Source organism: Panthera pardus, unplaced genomic scaffold (assembly GCF_024362965.1).
Source record: "Panthera pardus isolate Hobbes unplaced genomic scaffold, ASM2436296v1 HiC_scaffold_7, whole genome shotgun sequence".
Lineage (NCBI taxonomy): Eukaryota > Metazoa > Chordata > Mammalia > Carnivora > Felidae > Panthera > Panthera pardus.
Window position 1 is genome coordinate 39,801,391 of NW_026527002.1, and position 18,231 is coordinate 39,819,621.

Genomic DNA, 18,231 nt, shown 5'->3' on the forward strand with positions numbered 1-18,231 from the left:
CAAATTTCCCCCTTTAAGGGCATCTAATCATATCAGATTAGGTCCCACACTACCCACCTCACTTGGTTCTCTCTTAAAAGACCCAATTTCCAGGATGCCTGACTGGCTCAGCAGGTTGAGCGACCGACTTCGCCTCAGGGCATGATCTCGAGTTTTGTGGGTTCGAGCCCCACATGGGTCTCTGTGCTGACAGCTCAGAGCCTGGAGCCTGCTTCAGATTCTGTGTCTCCCTCTCTCTCTGCCCCTCCCCTGCTCTCTCTCTCTCTCTCAAAAATAAAATAATAATAAAAATAAATTTAAAATAAAACATAAAAGACCCTATTTCCAAATACTGTCACATTCTGAGGTATTGGGGTTTAGGACTTCAGCATATACTTTGGGGCTGGGGCGCAGTTCAACCCATAACAGTATGCAAATGTTCTGGTTCCGATAACTGGGTAGTTGGCTTTCAATGGAGACAACCCTCTCAAGAATTGAGATAAATCCAAGAGAATCTCCAAATATTGCCTGGCAGAGTGGTTAGTTAAGAGCCCAGGGTGCAGCCCTGGAACCAGACAAAACTGCCTGTAAATCACAACTTTGCTAGTTCCCAAAGTCACCTCTCTCAGCCTCTGCTTTCTTGACCACAAACTAGCGCGAAGTATGGTTTAGGTTTTCATGCGGCTGCTGTGAAGGTAAAGTGAGAAAATATAAGGAAAGCATCGAGTATTAAGACCTAGGCACCTGCTGAAGTTTCAATAAGGATACTACCTATTTTCAAACGTCAAGGTTTCTCCCTCCCTGCAGAAAGAACGTCTAAGGGCCCAGCCTGAGGTTACTCCTTAAAGCGCTGTCTATAAAATCCAAAAGAGCTACCAAGGCATCAGTCCCAGCCTCCCTACAGAGACACTGCAAACAATGGCAAACAAATTGGGTAGGTTTGGATCTTATCTTCCAGCCAATCTAGAAATCTATTGTTTCCAAGTTCTTCAAAGTTTGTGTTTTCCAAAGAGAGAGGTCTTTTTCCCTTCCTTAAAAAAAAAAAGTCACTGTCTGAGTCAATAGATTCGTGGGTCATGGAAGCAAATTACAAAGCTAATACAATGGATTTGAGAAATTGCTAATGTAATCAGATTTTGAACAAGCTTTGGAAACGGTCCCTATTTCGCCGCACCAAGGGTATTTTTCTAAACCGTTCATTGCTTTCAACAACCCCATTATAAAACCAACTAAAAGTGAGAAAAGCAAATTCAGCAGCAACCTATCTTGTCAGGACAAAGAAACCTTCCTCACCAGGAAGCTGTTTTCAGAAAAATATTCAACACCAAATAATCCTATTTGAATTTTGCCACTCAAAGAAGTCTCAGAAAGAAGGACTTGTGGAAGAAATTTGGGCAGGGGTGGGGGGTTTGGGGGGTGGGGGGTGGGGGGTGGAAGGAGGTAGACAGTCCTCCAGAAAGCCTTCATTTCTTTCTACCTAGAGAAATAGAAAAGATTTCTGTACCTTTCATTGTAGGAAGTAAAAATTATGTGATCCAACACCTCTGACTTTTAATATAATATTTAAACCTCATAATAAAATGTCGCTGAAGACTTTACCTGCTCAACCAGTAAAAGAGACACTAAAGTCTATAAGTCCCTGAGGCCTTGCCTAGCACATAGTAAATACCGAATTAATGTAAACTTTTCATCATTTCATATGTAAGGTGACCCATACGTCCTAGTTGCCCTGCAAAGTCCCAGTTTATACTTGTTGCCTCAACAAAAATGTTTATAATGTCTCCTTTCACTATCAAAAGTGACCCAGTTTGGACAAAAAATCATATGGTCCACCCTATTGATAAGCAACTTTGAGAAGGTCTGCAAATATCCTACCACATAGGTTTCCTTTTATTTTTGGAAAGAACACCTGAAATTGCATTTAGGATTTTATTGGGGGAAGAACTTTCTTCCTTTGATATTAGATGTAAGCATTTTCCCTTATGCAATGTTAAACATATGTGTTTAGGGTTTTGTGGGTTTTTCTTTTTTTTATAAATTAACTTTTTCTGAGCGGTTCTCTCAATCTACAAATATTTACTGTCTACTGTGTGCAAAACAATTTTATATCCAGTACCAGTCAAAATTCCAAAACATAATTGAAAGCTCTCATTCAACCAAAAAAAAAAAAATACTCTTCCTATGTTCACTAAGTTACTCTTATAAATCTTTTTAATTTGTAACTATATGAAGACTTTAAACTGGTATGAAAATGAGGCAGTAATCCAGACTGGAAAAGACATCAGGCTGGGCATGTGGTGACTTCAGTGCTCTGCCCAGCTGCTAATTAGCCGTGGAATGCTAGAAAGCCATCTTCCCCTCGCTGGGTCCCAGTTTCCTCATCCATAAAATGAGAGAGTCAGATGAGATCATCTCTGAGGCTCCTTTCAGCTCTAAAATTCTATGATCTGATGAACCATCTCTTTTCAATTGATTAAAATGAGTGTTAAGAGATTTCCTAAAGTAAACAAGCCAGGCATGATTCCAATTTGTTTGGTTTTCCCATTTTTCTTTTCATTCATTCAGTTTTCCAGCTCAGAGCATTTGGGCGGGGGGGGATACAAAGTAGGTATTTCTGAATTGTCATTTAGAGATGACACCTGAAATCTTCCCCATTTAAAATGCCTAACACGTTGCCATTTTTAATGTGCTTTCAAAGCATTTAGACAGCAAATTCAAAAGGAAATAGTCTGCACAAAAGTTGACTTAGTTTTAACCATGCAGAGATTCAACCACCTTATAGTTTATTTTCCAGCTTGTATCTTGGAAGGACAAAAAGCAAAAGGGGATTGATAAAATAATAATAATAATAATAATAATAATAATAATAACAATAAAGTTCTAATATTCCTACCATCAGCTAAGGAATAGGTCAGTCCAAACCAGCTTAATGTTACCGGTGAACTAGCCCCTTTGTGGACATTCACGGTCTCTCAGCATCAAATGACCTTATTTGTTGGCTCAGTGGTTTAAAAGAAGCATTCTATTTCCCACGGTTGTACTTCAATATGCTCTAATCCATAGGGATTACTGTGGTAGAATGTTTCAACCCAGTGTAGCTTTCAGGCACAAGTAATTTTCATCGGAGCAAAATTCACAGTCAATTTATGATCAACAAAGATATTAAAATCTTAAAATTCTATGGTAGATGCCAAAATCAAACTACCACAGGGACTTAGCTTTTTTTTTAATTAAAATTTTTGAAGTATTTTAACAGCACACACACACACACACACACACACACACACACACACCCCACACACAAACCTGCAACTCGAACCTTGATGGAATCAAAAAGGAATTTGCATTTTTGATTTTATGTACAGCTGGTGGCCAATGTGTTTATCTCGGTAGGGAGAAGGGGCAGGTGGGGGATAAAAATAGTAGTTAAGATAAAAGAATGATCTCAGTATGGATTTTTTAAATAAATGACAAAAAAATGGATGACAGAATTGAAAATCTATATTCTCCTCAGGAAGCAGGTATGGGAATAGAGGGAGCAACAGCATGCCTTCAGTGGAAGAGCAAAGAGAAGGTATCATCAAAGCCCAACCCTCATTAGAAGTGGCCCCTCTAATCTCAGGTTAAGAATTTAGGGCTCTTTTGAGAACACTATTATGTGCCCGTGGTTGTGTGTCAGGCAGAACTGGCTACATAATTTAAGGAACTCAGAAAAAAATGAAACTGTGAGGCCCCTTGTTCAGTAATTATGGAGAATTTCAAGATGGCGACAGTAAAGCATTAAACCAAGGCCAACACCCTGAGCAACTGCACAGGTCACATACTCATAAAACTGACCCTGACACCAAATTATCCACACCCACATTAGCTTCCATCCTTTTACTGAATGGCACAACCCAGGAGGTGTGTGCCTCTATCCGGGCTTTACAGATGAGGCCATTGAAAATGAGAGCAGTGTTTCACTCAGTCAGCTTGTGAGAGCTCAGATCCTCTTCCAAGAGACCTAGCACTTTCTACCATCCTGGCTACACTTAGTCCTCCACAACAGGCAAAGGTCAGTAAAATGCTCAATATGATACCTGAACTTCTAGTCTTCCAAAGATCTGGACTTCAATCAGGTAAGTCTCCTAAGCACGAGCTACCTGTTCTATTTGTGCTTTGCTTACAGATTTTGCCCAATAAGTGTTAGCTAAATGAGTGAGTAGGTAAACATGGTGTTCAATATAATAATAATATACTTTGGTAGATAATTTTTACATTTTTAAAAGCATTGTCACACACTTATTTTTTTCTAGAATTTTATATTGCTGGGTATTTTAAGTAATTCTTAACGACTTATAAATCCCTGAGAGTCTGAGCCTGATATAGGACAAGAGAAATACCCACCCATATTCATTCAGAACTCTTTGCTAAGCACTGACTGAGCTAACCACTAGAAATAAATATACATATATATGTATGCACGCATTTCCCTTAAAGGCTTTACCATCAGTAAGGCTTCCAGGATACTTTCTGAAGGGGAGTAAAAGGTATTTAGATGGACAACTGTGGGACAAGATTTCAAAAGTAGAACGACATTTGCAAATTGCAAGACACGGAGAAAGAATGCATGTGTCACGTGATGGGAAACGAGAATGAAGAAGACAGGGACAGACCATGAAAGGACCTTGAGCACAAAGCTCAGGATGCTGGCTTTCTCCTACATGCTCTGAGGAATCATTCTAGGAGCCAAATGGCATTTCCATGACAAAATATATGGCTCTCAATCTGGAAACACTTAGAGATGGGAATTGTAGGCTTCATAGCCAAAAACAAGTCCTAATCATCCCAGCCCCATTCATCCTGGGTTCTCCATAATAGTTATCCCACAAATGTCCAAAGGTTCCTGAGAGTGAGAAGGAGCAGACTTCATGGAATTCTCATAAGAATGATTTCATACCTGAATGCTCACCCATGAGCCCTGGTATGTCAATACCAGCCTCTCCACAAAGTTATAGGCAGGCAGTCAGTCTTGCATGATGGAGGGTCTTCAGGTCTCAAATGGAGGATCCAGTCTCTTCAAAGCTGAGTAAGTTCTGTGGCCGTTCTGAAAAATTAATGAGTCGCCTTCTATGAACTTAGTGCAAGCCCTTCCAGTTCAACCTATTAGGTATTTCTCAACCGTAACCCCTCACCATCAGCTGTCACCACCCTAGTTCAGGACTTTTTCTTGGACAACTGTATCAGCCTGCTATCTGACCTACAGCCTTACTTTTCCTGTGCTCAAATTCACCCTGTTCCCAGCTGCCCAAATGACACACATAAGGCACCAATCTGCCACTTTTACTCCCTGCATAAGAGCATCCCCATCCTCTACTTGATGAAGTCCAAGCCGGTTGCCACGGCATGTAATACTACACATACCTACCTCCGGGCCTGATTAGCTCTCCCCAAACCTCCCCATCTGCTCTCCGGTGTGGCATGAAACAGCTTGTGATTCCTGCACACACACTACCTATTTAACCTTCCCTGCTTTTCTCATCCATTCCTTCTGCCTAAAGGATCCTCTTAACATTTCCTTTCCTGGCTGATTCTGAGTCATCCTTAAAGTTAATTCTGTTGCCTTTTCCTCCAGAAAACCACCATGGACTCCTCCAGCCCTAGTGATAGGTGTCTCTCCTTTCTGATGCCATAAAAACTCTTCACATACATCTTTTTAAATTATATCACCATCATTTATGTATATGTCTCCCCCTTTGGATGTGAATTCTTTGAGGATTCTAACATATCTTCTTTATTCCAAGAGTTAACAGAGCACCTATACCCACTGGTGTTCATGTGTGCATATATCATGGCTTTCTAAGTTGGAGGGTCCGAAGAAGGAAAGGAAGAAGCAAGGTAGGTTAGGTAGAAGTAAATGTTACATGGCTATAAGGGGCCATAGAAGAAATAACCTTCTCCTTTTTTCCCCCTGCTGCTAAGATCTAGAATACTTCCTAATTAATAAATATATCCCAAAGACATTCATGGAAAAGGAAAAGGAGGTGATCCTTGTATTGGATCCCCACAGAACAGGGCTTCAAAATAATCACCACCCCCTCATGAACATCTAAAAGCATTAGGAGCTCTCCAATTCCCCTAGACAAGATGAGCCATGGGAGGCAATTTTTTTTTTTAATTTAAATCCAAGTTAGGTAACATATAGTGTAGTAATGGATTCAGGAGTAGAATGTAGTGATTCATCACTTACATACAACACCCAGTGCTCATCCCAAGTGCCCTCCTTAATCCCTATCACCACTTAGCCCATCCCCCCACCTACCTCCCCTCCAGCAATCCTCAGTTTGTTCTCTGTATTTAAGAGTCTCTTATGGTTTGGGGAGGCAACTTTATTAAGACAAAATTGACATGTTATCGGCAGCCGTAATGCTCTTTCCTTTCTGTCCCTAACTAAATTGTTAAAAGGCAACCATCCATTCTGAGATGGTAAGAAAGTCTTACTTGAGATGGCAAGACAGCCAGGTAAGGTAAACATTTTTTTTTTTTTTTTTTAATCTTTCTCGAGTATGGCTCAGGACTAATTTGAGGACGAGAAACGATTCCAGTGCCTTGTAAATTGCGATCCACATTGCAACTCCTAGCAGCCACAGTTCAGCACAGTTAGAAGTCAATTAAGGGAGGCCCAGGATTAAGACATCATGGAGACTGAATTATCTCACACCAGCAGGAAAGAGTCGTTTCTTCAGTTCAGGTTCATGGTCTTTGGAGCAGAAGTGGTTTTGAAGAGGAAAGAAAATACCGGCGACTGTGGTCTGTTACTTTCTGCAAGACAAGGAAATAGAGAAGATTCCAACCTAAATATATAGTTAGCTTTTCAATATTTTTTAACTAATGAATTTATCTTTTTAATACACTTTGAGTACAAATTTCAGGGCTTCAGGTTCATTGGGAACAGCTAAAAATACCAAAACATGGAATAAACCACAACATCCCGCAGTTCCCTCCATATGTTTTATTTTTTTTCCCCTGTTTATGGGATAAAATAGGTGAAATAAAAGTAAAAGTTTAATTACAAGAAATAAAGTGTCAGCAGTGAAGTTCACAGCCAATTTTTGTACTTGGAGTCATGGAGCATGTTTCCATGATATGATTGTAGGTTTTTGATTGTGCAATAAAATAATTTCAACAATAAAAACCATTAGTATGCAGGTGTTCTACAATTTTCTTAGGGAGTTTTGCAAGAGTTGGCATGCATTTGATAAATGCACTCTCAAACCCCAAACTCCTATGCAGAGACATGTGGCTTCACACGGAAAAGGCTTTTGCACACCTGCAGTAATCAAGCAAAAACATAATGGGAAGCAAGGGGATTGGGGGACACACACCCTTCTGTCTTCAGACGAATATTGAAGTATTAATGAAGCCTCATACACAGAAAGGCAGTATTGTCATTTGCTGACTTGGCCCACCCACAGTTTTAGTAACTATCACTTTAGAGATTCACGTGTGATCTTTAAATAAGCATAAAGGGGACAAATCATATTTTGACCTTATCGCAAAATTAAAAGTCACAACATGGCTTTTAAAGTAACTCTACTGTTCTTATAGTGAAGAGATACTCAGTTCGTTGGCCAACACACATTTACTGAGCAAGTTTCTCATGATGAGCTCTTATTCTACGCTTAACAAATAAAGATGGTGTGCATTCACATCTAAGCCTTACACTGCAGAATCCTTTACAGGATCCTTCTACGCATCACCCACATTTAAAGCAGAATGAAGCAGAGCTCCCTCATGGGCACGGAGGCAGGAACCCTGAGCCCAGCTCTGCAGACACCCGGGTAGGCACAGCCTGGGAACTACCTCTCTATACTCCAGCGAGAGAAAATGCATTGTGTGTGTTACATAATAATTTCATTGAGGAAATTTTTACATCTCTTGTTTTTCAATGGTAGCAGAATACATTACTCTTTTCTCTTGATCCGATTAGCAAATGACCTCCAAGACCTAACAGCAGTAGATGTGAAGTCAATGTGCACGAGGTCCTCACCCACCTCTCAGCCCATTCTGGCAGCATCTCTTGATGGTTACTCCACAAGGAGCTAAAATTAGGTCACAGCAGCCTATCTAAGGCAAGTCTGGGTGGAAAGATCCAAAGGTGAGCCTAAGCCAGCATCTGTATGAATTACTAACAGCCCAAGCCAAGAATACTTAATAGCAATGCCAAGTGCAAAGGGAAGAGTAAGTAGGTTGTAAATGGGAAACAAAGCCAAAGGCCAGGATTCAGGAGGAAAGAGAAGAAGAGCAGAATCAGATCAGGAAGGAAGCAAGATGATTCCAGGCAATTGTTCTGACTCTCACTGGTCTGCTTTCAACTGGTTATTAGGCCCAGTAACATCCATGGGCAAAGCTGAAAGATTCAGAGTCTGGGCTAATACTCCCTGCTGCCAAAACATTTAGTTTTTTTCTTTATCTATTTATATTGTCACCTCTTTAAGCAGTGGACACTTCTTCACTACCCATTGAGAGTCTAACAGTGAAATAGATGGAAAAAATCTGGTCCCCTCTGATTCTGAAGACCAGGGGTTAAAGACCACACCTGTTCCCCTTGTCAGGGGTGGAAAAGGAGGCAGGAACGAGGAAGGAACCCCTATGATAGGCTTAGCCAGCCTAAACTTTTTCTTCTGATATTCTTTTACTTTTTAAACTCTGTATTTCCAAACATAAGAATAATAGCCTCCAGCACATAAAAAGCATTCACATACTATCAATATGTACCCAGCCCTGTGCTAAGTGTTACAGAAATCACAAATATTGCAAAATGCAGTTACTGCCCTCAAGGTTTTTGCAATTTCAGTAAAAGACAAAAGACTTCTATATGAAGCCATAAAACTGGATTTTGTTAGGCAAAGAACCACCTCAAAACTCTGTGGCTTGAAATAATCATTTATCTCCTCTCAATTCTGTGGGTTGCAGGTTTGGGTTGGGCTCAGCTGAGACACAGGCACCTTTGCCTTACATAGCGTCTGATGATCCCACTCCTATATCTGGGGCCTCAGCTGAGACAGCTGGCAGGGTTGGGGTGGCCAGGCCTTTCTCTCCACAGGAAAAAGAGGGCAGGCTTATTCAGAGTAGACATGTTCCAAGAGAGCAAGTTCAGAAACTGCAAGGTCTCTGGAGGCTTAGACTCACAGTTTACACATTGTCACTTCTGTCACATTTTTGGCTGTTTGGTTGGTTGGTTGGTTGGTTGAATCGAGTCATGAGCCAGCCACAATTCAAGAGGTAGAGAAACCCACTCCATCTCTTCATGGGACAAGCTGCAAAGAATTTGTGGCCAGATGTAATCGTCCACAATCACCCGCTAGCTATAATTATTTGTATTATTTGTATTATTGTAATTATTCACTCACTTCCGAGATTGCTGGAAGCCATCATATAGTTTTATCACAAACGCAGAGTCCAATATCTTGGGAACTTCATCCAGATGTGGATGGTTCAGATGTGGACAAGGCCTCTTAGGTACAGCTTCTTGCATGTGGCTCCTCTTAGTCCGGAAATTTGTGAACTAAACAGACACATTTGTTTGCTCCCTCTCCCCACATACCCAATATGCAATGGTGAGATGGCAATAAGAAAATCGTAATAAATATCTCCATTCAAAAAAAAGAGAGGGGTACCCGGGTGGCTCAGTCAGTTAAGTATCCAACTCTCAGTTTTGGCTCAGGTCATGATCTCATCGTTTCATGAATTCGAGCCCCACCTCAGGCTCTGTGCTGACAGTGTGGAGCCTGCCTGGGATTCTCTTCCTCCATTCCTATCTTTGCCCCTCCCCAACTCGCACTGTCTCTGTCTCTCTCAAAATAAATAAATAAGCTTTAAGAATTTTTTTAAAAAAGGAGAAATGGGAAGTAAATAGGAATCATTGGTGCATAGCAACTCAAGAATCCAGTCATGTACATATACAATAAGAAATAGCCCTTATTTACAGAGAAATAGCTTTTCTCATCCTGCTCCCTTTTCAAAGAAATTTGAGGGCCCAGAGTCATCTGTTTACTTTGAACTGTTTTGGTCCCATTAGAATGCAACCTTATACAACCCCCTTTAAAACTTTGTGGGTTTCCTATGTATCAGGGTAGAGCCCATTTAATTAGACACAGAAAACACACACACACACACACACACACACACACACACACACACACACAATTGTTTTTGATGTGCTCTCCTTTCTTCTTTTGACAGGAAATCAGGATGCTATAAATTAATGCCCTTGAAGTCTTTAGAAGTTATCTTGCCCTATTGAGAGAATCTTCTAGGAACCACCACAAATCTTTCTGAGGTCTGTACAGGTGCTTAAAACCAACCCCCCCCCCCCAAAAGATTTTAGAAGGATCTTTTGTAGACTGAAGAGACTGTGACTGAAAACTATTTTATTTTCTAATTTAGAAAGTCTAGAAAGGCCCTCTATACTTCCTCTACTTTCTGCCTGCAAACTGAATAGTTTTCTTTAGTTCATCCCTTTCTTTGTATATGTTTTCAACACTCTGCCTGAAAATTTTCTTAATTGGATCCACAATCGTATGAGTTAGTTACATTTTCTAACTTCCGAGTCACCACATGCAGTGGTTTTGCCAATTACTTTGAAACAAAACTAGTGCCACATGTTTTAGGTTTTTTTGTGTTGGCAGCACCTCACTTCCTGGTACCAATTTCTGTTTAAGTTAGCCTTTGTTGTGCAACAAACTACCTCAAAAGTTAGCAGCTTAAAACATTGATTTGCTCATAGTCTTGTAGGTCAACGATTGGTGTTGGACCCAATGGTATGCTGATCTGGCTGTAGTCATTGCTGAATATGTAACCTGTCAACAGTGGGGGTCAACACTGAGCCCCTGATATGGCGCCATTTCTTGGTAAAACTGCCAGCCACCTAATAGCAGGTTGATTACACTGGACGACCTCCATGTGGTCTTCCATGCCTTTCCATTAGAGGCAGTACTTTGTTCTCATGGAATTGACACTTCCTCTGAATATGGATTTGCCTTCACTTCCCACAACACAAATGCCAAAACTACCATCCATGAACTTGCAGAATGCCTTATTTACCATCATACTACTCTACATAATATCGCTCTGGACAAGAGAATTAATTTTTCAGCAAATAAAGTGGATCATGGGCTTATATTCATGGAATTCACTGCGCTTACCATAACCCTCATCTTTCTGAGGCTTAACAGAATAGTAGAAAGGCCTTTGAAGACACAGTTAACGGTATCAGTGCGGAACCACTCTTTTGTGACACCCTCTAGGATGCAGTAAGTGCCAGATTAATGACTAATATATTGTACTGTTTCTTCCATAGATAGGATTCAGGATCCTGAGAATCAAGGGATGGAAATAGAAGTGGCTCATATTACTATTACCCGTGTCCTCTACTAGTAAAATTTCTGCTTTCTTTCCTCACAATTTTGGGCTCTGCTGGTTTCAAATGCTTTGTTGCTAAGGAAGAAGGTTTCCAGGGGTGTGCCTGCATGGGTACACGTGTGTGCACACACACATGTTTCATTAAACTGGAAGCTGAGATGACCACCTGGCCACTTGGGCTCTTCACATCAGTAAACCAACTGTCAAAGAAGGAGGTTCCTTTATTGGTTGGGGTGAAAAAAAATTGGTTTGCTACTTGAAAGGTTTTCTCCCTCCCACCAACCAATTTTGACACCAACTGGGTGTCCTCCAAATCCAATTTAATTCTGACATTAACTATCTGAGTTAGTGTCAGACTCCACAGGTTTAAGGGCTCAGTCCCACAAAACTGCTCCCATTTCAGATGCCAATTGCGAGTATCAGGTCCCAGGTTACCCACGCTTCTGTCCAACTTGGCTACAAAGTTGGGGGGTTCCCATAACCCCCCTCCTCAGTTTCGGTAATTTATAAGAATGACTCATAGAACTCAGGAAAATTCTATACTTACAATTACCGTTGATTATAAAAGATACAAATGAACAGCCAGATGAAAAGGTACATACGGCAATGTCCAGAAGGATCCTGAATGCAGGAGCCTCTGTCCCCACGGGGTTGGGATATGCTACCCTGCCTGCACATGTATGCATACACCAACTCAGAAGTTGCCCAGATCCCATCAATTAAGGGTTTTTAATGGAGGTGGCATTACATAGACATGACTGATTAAATTGTTGGCCATTGATGATTAACTCAATCTTTATCCCCTCACCCCTCCCTAGAGGTTGTGGCAGGAGACTGAAAGTTCCAACTCTCTAATCACATGGTTGTTTCTCTGATGACCAACCCCTATCCTGAAGCTATCTACAGGGCTACCAAGAGTGCCCTCAGGAGAGCAAATGACATCCTATCACCCTTATCCCTCGGGAAATCCCAAGGGGTTTAGGAGCTCTGTGCCAGGAACCAGGAACAAAGACCAGATATTTTTCTTATTATACCACACTACTGCATAATAGGAGCAGAGGCCTCTTAATACTCCCAATGCTCTGTGATAAAGGAAATAGAAAACTGCAGTGGCCCATTATAGGTGAGACAGCTAACAGCACAGAACCTTCCGGAGTGACAGTTTAGGTCCCCCACCCACCATCAGACAAGAACCATGATGAGTTGAGGCCCCAGATTGGAGCAAAGGGAATATGGCAAGGTTACAGAAAGAAAGAAGCTTTAAATGCCAGCAATGACTGTGCGACCAGTTGCGGAAAAGAGGACGGTAGTTCTTACTAGTATTTCTTCCTTAATTTGGTATGAAGCCCTATATAGTTTGCTTTTCTTTTTCTTCTCTTTTTCCTACCTATCTGAGGTATATTCATAATGGTTTACATTACATATAATGTACATAATAATATATTACCCATGATGCCAAGTTATCAAGGTATTGACTGCACTAGACTATTCTATCATCAGTTTGTTTAAGCTGAGAATGGCTTTTCCTGGAATCCTTCCCCTCTCTATGATTCCAGGCTAGAGTTGGCCAAAGGGGGAACTGGAAGAGAAGCAGCTCGGCATCAGGAAGTGGTTCTACACAGCTCTGTCCCTTCCTCCTTCTCTTGGGAGTGAGCCTGCCCACCCAGAGCACACCTTCTGCCTCTCTCACCTGAGGGCAGATCTCTGCAGTAGGCATGTCATTCCACCTCCAGATTATGAGATCCACGTGCCACATTCTTCAGCCTCATCAGAGTAAGGATGGCATTTGTCCTGTTTCCATATACTTCTCAGCTGGTTCAGAACTCAGGTGGGGAAGAGAGGTCTTCATTATTGGGCTCCCCTGAACCCCGGGATTGATTCCTCAAGGAGATCCAGGAAAGCTTTCTACCAGATCTTGAGAGATGTCATGGGACTAGAATAAATGAGAACCAAGGAGGCAGGCACAAGAAACAGTGTGAGCAGAGAAAGAATGTAGTGGGCGGGAAAAGGAAGATTCGTGTGAGGCACAGAACTACATTTTCTACGCAAAAGAAAAATAACGAGGGATGCAGTTTGACAAGACACAGGACAGCGGGGCAGCTGATGGCAGCCTGGAAGACTAAGGTTTTCATAACAGTTACTTTAATTTTGCGCCAATTGTTCTGGTTCCTCCTAATATTAAGTTTTATGATCAGCTTCACTCCCAATTTAATAAAATAATGCAATCGGCTCTTTTATAGATCTCTTTTGTGGCTAATATAGGCTTCTTCAAATCCAAATCAGAGAAATGACTTGCCAATAGTAATGATGTCCCAAGCTCTCCAATTGCCTGTCTCTCCCATCATCCTCACTATACCTGACTTGACTTGGAAAGCTATTTTGCAGTGTTGCAACATTAATAATGCTTACCAGGAGCAGAACGCCTTTTTTATGTGGTTGATGTTATTTCAGCATGCTTTACTAGAAAGGCAAAGAGAAAGAGGTCCGGGATGATAGAAACATTTTGCCCTGGTTCAGTATCTGTCAGGAATTTAACCGATGAATTGTATCTCAGCGTCTGAGCTCATGCGTATGTTATGTATCATGCTGTTGGAAAATGTACCCATATTTCCCTTTGGTCCCTTTTCTGCCCTCCCCCGCCCCCTCCCCGCATTTCAAATTCATTTTTGTTTCTGTTCCAGGACTAATGAGACTGTGATCAATGCCTCTCTAGCTGACCCTGCCTTCAAGTCTTCAATCATAGCTTCTCTGTCTAACCCACTACCCTCTCCTCTTTGTCAACCGATGGATTTATTTAGTTAAGAAAACTAAAATACGATCATGCCTCAACTCCACAAACAGGCCTCTGGGTTGATTTTCTTCATTTTATGAAATCCAACCAACCGTAGGCGCTAAACTGTGTCTTTACGGTGTCTGTGTCTGGGCTGATAATATTTTCTTCCTTTGTGAAGATGTTTTAAGGTCTGCCTCTTTCTCCTCAAGTCAGTTCAAGAGTGCTGTGCTCTGCAGGGTCACTTCCTGAGGCTGAGGTTCTGAGATTGGATCTAGAAAGCTCTATCCCTAAGCAGGTTTTTCGTATGAGTTAGGTGCTCACAGTTCTCCCCTTCCTAAAAGGGGACTCCAGATGAGGTCAGCACCCACCAAGGGGTGCTGGGAAGAGCCTGGCAGCCCAGATACCCACTGCCCGCTGCTCACCGATGAGCCAGACGCCCCACGACGGGGGAGGGGTGCCGTGACTGCAAGCTTCAGAAGACCCCTCCCTGCAGGCTGCCCTTCCTGCTTCCGCGGTTGCGCCAACCTCACATCCAATCCTAACAGGACTTCTAGGACAAAATGCTTTTTACACACCCCATCTCACTTGTCACTTCCAATGTTCCTAAAGGCAACCCGATTCCTTCGCTGTTTCCGGAAGTGTAGAGCCGGAGCTTCCAGCAGTTCAGTCCCTCGCCTTAATTGCAGGCAGCTAAGTGAGGGCCCATCTCTGGCCAGCTTCACGCTCCTCCCTCCTGGGCCGCTTACTCCCACCGCCCCACTTTCGGTCTAAGCCCTGCCTCTCGCACAGTGCGCTCCATTCCGAGACCCCAGATGCCATCCGCACACGCGCTGCCTTCGCCTCCAGTGGCCTGTACCACTGTGCTGCATCCTCTCCGGGATACACAGCTTCCGGCTACTTTTTGGCAGGCTCTGGGCCATGGGCGCTTCCCAGGTTCCGAATGCTTTGCGGGGGAAACGTGGGGAGGCACCTGGGGGCTCAGACGGTTAAGCCTCCGACTCTTGATTTCAGCTCAAGTCATGATTTCACGGTTTGTGAATTCGAGCCCTAATCCAGTTTGGGATTCTCTCTCCCTCTCTCCCTGTTCTTCACACACACACGCATTCTCTCTCCCCCCATCTCAAAATAAATAAATAAATAAATAAATAAATAAATAAATAAACAAACATTTTTAAAATTACCAAAAAAAAGAGGGGGGCACCCGAGTGGCTCAGTTGGTTGAGCCTCCCACTTCAGCTCAGGTCATGATCTCACGGTTGGTGGGTTCGAGCCCCGTGTCGGGCTTTGTGCTGACAGCTCAGAGCCTGGAGCCTGCTTCAGATTCTGTGTCTCCCTCTCTCTGCCCCTCCCTGGCTTGTGCATGCTCTCTCTCTTCTCTCTCTGTCTAAAAAATAAATTTAAAAAACATAAAAAAAAAAAAAAAAGAAGGAAATGTGGGTATTCTAAACCCCTCCAAGACATGACATGGAACTAAGCCGCATGCCTTAGATTAACCCCGACACTTGAACAAACTGGAATAATGGAGGCTCATGGCATATGGAAAGAAAGCAGAGGAGTGGCATATAATCCTCTGTCTTTCTCTCTCCCCTTTATCTTAGTGTGCTTTTATTTTATTTTATTTTTTTCAAGTTTATTTATTTTGAGAGAGAGAGCTTGAGCAATGGAGGGGCAGAGAAAGGGGAGAGAGCATTCCAAGCAGGCTTCACACTGTCAACACAGAACCCGTCATGGGCCTCGAACCCACCAACCCGTGAGATCATGACCTGAGCCAAGATCAAGAGTCAAGTTACTTAACTGACTGAGCCAACCAGGCACCCCATCTTAGTCTCCTTTTAAAAACAAAAACCACACACACAAAATAAATAAAATAAATACAAATAAAAACAAAAACCACATTTTTTGTCTTTTCTCCCCTTCTAGGATAGAGAAGTTCATTTTAACTCAATTTGACCTAATTAAGGGGACACACTGTAATTTCTCCCACTCTTTATGTCTTTGCCCAAGGCCTTTCTTCTTTACAATAACTTACACTCATGCACCTACAATAGCCATCACCAAGATGATGCCACATACTTTGGACTGTCAACCTTCCCAAGCGACCTTGCTTCAAGTCTACTTCCCAAGGGTGGGCCTGCAACTCGCAGAGAGAAAATGGAAGTTCCATCTTACGAATCCAATTTAAATGAAATACTCTCCAAAGCAACAGATCTCAATGAAATCTATTTTTCTTTTGTCATTTGCATGCTCACGATTTTGATAAATAATCATTTGCATTTGAAAGGGGAAAAAAATCAAGTAAAGCATAATTGAATTCTGATACCACTTGGGAAATACGGTCATAGATGTGAGAACGTTAAGATGGTGCAAAGGACCCTAAAAAAATCATTTGTGCAACTAGCACACTGTATATTTGATCTGCAGATTCCTGGACAAGCTTCATGAGAGAAGCTTTGAGAAAACACTCTTGGGTCACAAGTCATGTATGTTTTTGGTAAGAATGAAATGCATCTTACATCTGAGGGTACTTTTTAGGAACAAAGCATTTGGAGAAATACCTGGCTGGTAGCTGCTTTAATACTCAACAAGGAAGATAGCCAAAATTTAACGACAAAATACAGGATAAAGAACAACAGGGAGAATGACGTCTTTACTCTTAAACAATCTGTACTGCATTGGTTTAATGCAACTGCAATTAGCCAAAGAAGAAAGTTTAGGACTATCTCATTCCATTTTCAAAAATCACCAATAGCACATATTACATGTAAATCATGCTTCATATCATTCTAAATACTTTCATGTATTCCTTAGTTTTATTCCCCTTGGAGGTGATCAGAATGGGCATTATTTTCACCAGTGAAGAAGCTGAGGGAGGGAAATCTCCCACCAGGGTTGACACAGCTGCTTAGTGACAGCAGTGGATTGGAACCCAAGTTTGTTGAACACCCACCCAGAGCACCCAGTGTCCCATCAGCCTGTTATGTCAGTTCCATACTGGTCGTGAGATTCCAGGCATTCCTGGAATCCATATAAATTGTATTTTTGATTGAGATCCTACTGATTAACCATGCTCTTCATTAGGGCCAAAGAATGCCATATTTAATCTAAAAAAAATGGAGGTTTACATGTAAATGCAGACAACACCTTGCATAAAAGCCTCCTGCCTTGAATTTCTTGTAACACCTCTCTTTCAAAGAGCTAAGGAAACTTTGCAGCCACTTGCTAACCCTCCCAACATGCCTGTGAAAGGCCCAGTGGGCAGTTTTAATTATGTCCGGTTTACAAATAGAAAAACTGAGACACAGATGGTGAAAAATGAAGCTGAGTAAGGGGTTTTCCCAGAACCACCCGGCCTGTCGGGTCCCGGCCACTGCTTGCCAGGCCCGCACAATCTCCACTTGGCCACATTTTCTAAGTAAGATGCTTCGAATGGCAGATGATTCTTAAAGGCTCTGGTGTGTTTCAGCTGTAACACACACATACTTTCAGAAGTAGTAAAATAAAGCGGTCAGAGCCCTGGGGCTGTTGGGAGGGGGGCCGGTAAACGATAGGTATGGAAAGTGCTTGGCACTGAGTAGCTCGCAGGTAGTATGGGCACAGGAAATGGTAACAGGGAGATGAATCTCTGCCTAAAGAGAAATGAGGCTGCTAATGTAGATACTTAATAAATATTTATGAAAAGAAAGGAGGGAAAAAGAAAGAAGTGAAAGAGGGAGAAAACTTTGTAAATGGGAAATTGGGCTTACTCTTCTTTGCCTGTGACATGTGAGAGCTTACAAAATGGTTTTCTCCTCTGTAACATGAGGGTCAGGTGGGCATGTATCATTAACACTGCCCTTCATAGAAGTCAATCTCCACCTCACTGTGCAGGCTTCTTTGCTTAAATTACCTATAGTTACTTCAACCTAACCAATACATTTTAGGCAGACTCATTCTAATATGGTTTGTTTCAACTTCAGTATAAAAGAATTACAAGCCTTTTTGGTGGGGGGGGGGGGCGGCCTGGATGGCTCACTCAGTTAAGCATCCGACTTCGGCTAGGATCATGATCTCACAGTCTGTGGGTTTGAGCCCCGTGT

At 42.0% G+C, this 18,231-nt stretch overlaps 1 long non-coding RNA gene across 2 annotated transcripts in view; it reads right to left on the reverse strand.

Moving 5' to 3' along the window:
* The window catches only part of LOC109269493 (uncharacterized), a 394,897-nt gene that overhangs the window by 134,152 nt on the left and 242,514 nt on the right, over positions 1-18,231 (reverse strand). For both annotated transcript variants that reach the window (XR_002081105.2, XR_008419929.1), the window contains exons 3-4: positions 6,460-6,780; positions 4,919-5,065 (exon numbers count right to left, since the gene is read on the reverse strand). This is a non-coding gene — a long non-coding RNA (uncharacterized LOC109269493). The remainder of the gene's footprint in view (positions 1-4,918; positions 5,066-6,459; positions 6,781-18,231) is intronic.